Source organism: Microtus oregoni, unplaced genomic scaffold (genome assembly GCF_018167655.1).
Source record: "Microtus oregoni isolate MIOR12 unplaced genomic scaffold, Mior012 000005F_ref0000423, whole genome shotgun sequence".
Taxonomy (NCBI): domain Eukaryota; kingdom Metazoa; phylum Chordata; class Mammalia; order Rodentia; family Cricetidae; genus Microtus; species Microtus oregoni.
The window spans coordinates 58,649,538-58,654,279 of record NW_024543064.1 but is presented as its reverse complement, the minus strand read 5'-3'; positions in this window follow the sequence as shown (position 1 = coordinate 58,654,279).

The following is a 4,742-nucleotide window of genomic DNA, read 5'->3' as shown; positions in this document are numbered from 1 at the left end:
GATTTAAGAGTTTAAAGGCTCACACTGTTTCTAGTTTGCTCGCTCTCTCTTCCATGCTTGTAGTTCAAAATGTGAGCTCTCCACTTGCTGTTCCAGGCACCCAACTTCCTTGCTGTCAGGCGTCCCCACTGTAACAGATTCACCTCTCTGGAATCATAAGCCAAATAAACCCTTTCTGCCTTATGTTGCTGTGGTCACAGTGTTTTATCAGAGCAATAGAAATAAACTAATACTGAGGGTGGTACCAGGAGTACTGGTCACATTTCTACAGCTGTGATAAAACACCCTTTCCCAGAAAATTTACAGAAGGAAGAGTCTATTTGAGTTTAGGGTTCCAGAGGGTTAGTGTTCGAGATGGTAGAGCAAAGCCAGGGTGGCAGAAGCAGGAGACCTGCACAATTCCATGCCAAATCAGAGGAACCTATCCTTATTTTCTGTCAAAGACATGATTATATTTGCAGGTCTCCTCAAGACAAATCAAGAGTAACAAATCCCAAAGGCTCAGGCTACCTCTGTTTTCTGATCTTAACTGTTTTCGGACCTAATCAGTAGCTGGGAATTTCTGGTAATGTTTGGTACAGGAAATCAAAGAGGCCCTGACATGAGGAAGCCAGCCTGGCTGCTAGAGATGTGCCCAGGAGCCAGTCTCCACCGAATATAGTCACGCTTGTGGGTGGAAGAGACTTGAGGCCCCATTCTGATGAGCTGGTTCTCACTTACTAACATATTACTTCAAGACTGTAAAGATTCCTCGAGAACATTTTTCTGCTTCAGTTACAAAAGAAACTGTTTAAGAAGTAGAAACTGCACTTTTGTGCAAGAAGAACTTGAATTTTATTAGTTTATCTTTTAAAACAATTGTCATGCTGTCAGAACTTATTCTTTATAAATATGGTCAGCTTCCAGTTTGTATTGCCTGGTAAAGCGGGGAAGTTTAAACACTGACTCATACTCAAGAGAAACCTTAAACCTTTAATCTGTTCTGAAATCAAGGATGTTAATCCCATTTAGTCACACATTTTAAGCATCTTTGCTACCTAAGCAATTTACTTACCCTTGTGAATGTAGTGGTATATTTAACAAACTGTGCTTTCTTTTGTAAAAAGGGAAACACTTTGAGCAGAAAAGCAGAGGAAAAGCAGTGAGATAGAAAGCTTTCCAAGGCTCTGAAGGAGCAGCCATAGCATCAGTTGAAGAAACTGATGGCTGTTGATTTGGCTTTAGCAGCTGCATAAATTGGAAACTAAAATATAAATTCTTCCAAGCCTGAAACTTCACCAGGCATCCAATGTGCTGTCTCCACGCCCACTTTTCACTTCTCTACCGAGTGTCTACCTCTGATTTCTGAGCTGCCAGTCTTGTGCGGGTGTGGACTGTGAACATTCAACAATAACAACAGCAATAGCAACTGTCAATTGGAAAGTACAGGATCGTGGATCATGCAGGGATTGTGAGGGTCAGAGGAAACCTCTAGAAGTCACTGTTCAGCTGGCATCTCAAAACTCTTTTGGAACGTCAGAAATGTGACACTGTACTGTCCCGTGGGGTCATACAGAAACAGAGTAAAAGACAAGGCTAAAATACATAGACATGGGAGGAGAGAGGAAACAGAAATTAGAGTGATAAGTAGAAATTTTATCAAAGGCTCTTTAAGCAATTAAGGTGTTGCAATCCACAAACATAGTCACTGGAACTATAGAAATGTTTCAAACACCATACTGCTGTAACAAGTAAAATCAGATTTTCCTTTTTTATTTCTAAAACCTGCTTTCATGTTAGGTTCCACTACTGTGTAGAAACATGGGTGGTACCCCATTAGAAAATACTTTGTGTCACAGGAGGGAATTAATCCATCTAGAAGATGTTCATGAGGTACAACCAAAATCTAAGACCAAGAAGTAAACAGGGGTGAGGTATTTCAAAAGCAGCGCTTGTTAGGCTAGGTGTGAGAGTACATACCTTTAATCCTCCATGGGGGGGGGGGGGGGGCAGAAAGCTCTGTGATTTCAAGGACAGACTGGTCTACTTAGCAAATTCCAGGCGAGCCAGAGCTGCAGAGAGGTCCTGTCTAAAGAGATGGACAGACAGATGGACCGACAGAGAGAGGGAGGGAGGGAGGGAAGGAGGGAGGGAGGGAGGTGGGTAGGTAGGTAGGTCTAGGATTATCCCTGGCAACATAGTTTGAGACCAGCCTGGGCTACATAAGACCCTGCCTTAAAAAAGCAAATAACAGTATCAACTCCACTACCACAATGAATATAAACCAAAATTGCACATCAATACATGTTCACAGGAAAATGATGGGTAAGTATCCACTATGGAGAATATTAACAGTTTAATCTAACTTTTACTATAGATTTAGAATAAAAACATCTCCATTTTAACCAGAATGGAAAGCTACAAGCAGTAAATGTCAGCTTGGCACGTCAGAAGCATGACTGGCAAGGCTGCAAGATAGGAGAACACTTCTTGCAACATCAAAACAAGACATTAAAACTATTTCCCAAAGGTCAAAACATAGGAGATGGGCAGTTCTGGTCACAATTTGAAGAGCTGTTCCTCTTTGCTTTCTACTGCCATGATAAACCATGACCAAAAGCAACCGAGGGAGGAAAGGGTTTATCTTAGCTTACAGTTTAAAGTCCTTCATGAAGGGAACTCAGGACAGCAACCTGGAGGCAGGAATTGAAGCAGAACACAGAGGAACATGAGGAACGATGCTTACTGGCTTGTTACCATGGGTTGCTCAGTTTCTGTTTTTTTTTTTTTTTTTTTATACAACCCAGGACACCTGCCCACAGTGAGCTGGACCCTTATATACATCAATTAAGAAAAAGTCCACAGCCTTGCCTATCGGCCAATCATATTAAATAATTTTCTCAAACTGCCATTCCCCCTTTCAGTATGACAAAACCCCCAAACTAGAAACTAAGCAGCAGTCTCCAAAGTGCCATTCATGAAGAGAAACTCTTTATAGGAAACAGGACAATTCAGGCAGGACAGGAACAGCTGTGGCAGTTACTTTAATCACAGGACTAGGCAGTCAGAAGCAGGCGGTTCTCTTAGTTCAAGGCCAGCCATCTGATCTAGTGATTTCCAGGCCTGCCAAGGGCTAGTGAATCCCTTGTCTCAAAATGCAACAAACAAAACACCCAGGAACAAATTAATAAAATATGAACTATTCCTCCAATAATGTAGCTACTGGAAGCTAATGTGGACCCAGAGTGAGACAACCAGAACTGCAGTTTCCTCTGAAGGCTCCCTGTGCTGACCCTGTCAACCTGACACAGGTTGCAGTCACTTGGGAAGAGGGAACTTCAACCGAGAAAGTGCTTCCACCAATTGGCCTGTGGGCAGGTGTGTGGAACATTCTCTTGACTGATCATAGCCATGGGCCCAGGCCCAAGTCCTGGGTGTTCTATGAAGGCAGGCTAAGCAAGCCATAGGAACTTCACAGCTTCTGCTTCAACTGCGTCTCCAGGTTCCTACCCTAACTGCCCTCAGTGATTAAGTTGTTTTCAGTCAAGGTGTTCATCACAGCAAAGGAGACCCTAAGACAACCCCCGCCACCCCCAGCACCGTTCTGCTACAAATGCAGCCAGCATTCTTGCAAATACTTTACAGGAACTTAGAAAAATTCAACACTGTTCAGGTTTATTTAGAATGCATACCTGGTAATACATGGAATAAAGCTTTATGCACAATAATTAAAACTTAAATCTGGTTTATTTTACAGTGGTCAAGTTTGGGGGTAAATGGTCAAATATATAAAGTGTAAAAACTATGGCACTTTCATAAAGTTACTGTATGGATACACATTTTCAAGCATTTAATTTTGATTAAATTAAAAATATTAAATTAAAATTCTAAACTAGATTGCTGTGGCTGGGAAGATGGCTCACTTGTTACACAAGCACAAGAACGCATTTGGATCCCAGGACCTACATAAAAATCAAGGGTTGATTCCAGTGCTGGAGAAATAAAGATGAGACACCGAGTGCTTTCTGGCCGGCCAGTCTAGCTCAACTGATGAGCTGAATGAAGGTTCAGTGGGAGACCCTGTCTCCAAACAAAATAAGGTGGAGAAGCAACTGTAGAAGACACCTGCTTCCGCCTCTAGCCTCCACATGCTTGTACATATAGGAATCTACACACGCATTTGAAACCACACATACACAAGAACACAATAAACTTCACGCACACACGTACACAGATACATATGAACCTACATATACACACATATATACATGTGCACCCACACACACATGTACACAAAATATAAAATGCCATTGGCCACAACTACCACCTACTAAATGTGCAAACCAGTTTTAAAACATCTACTTACAATCCTAACACATATAATTTTTTTAGATTTATGAGTGTTTTGCCTACATGTACAGGTGTGTACCATGTGTATGTCTGTGCCCACAGAAGTCAGAGACCACCATATTCGCTGGAACTGGAGTTACCTATGGATAGTTATGAACCACCATGCAAGAGCTGGGAATTGAACCCCAGTCCTCTTTAGAACATCCAGGGATCTTAAGTACTGAGCCATCCTTAAGATGCAAACTCAACAAGCTTCGTAGGATGTAAATGCATCCCCAAAGTCTTAGTGGAGCTTTGTGAAATGTAGAAATGTTCTGTAGCAACATATTTCTTATTTTTTATTTCGTGAGAACAAAGTACTTCCAGTTATAATCCAGGAAAGTTTTAATATGACCAATGAACAAACTACACTT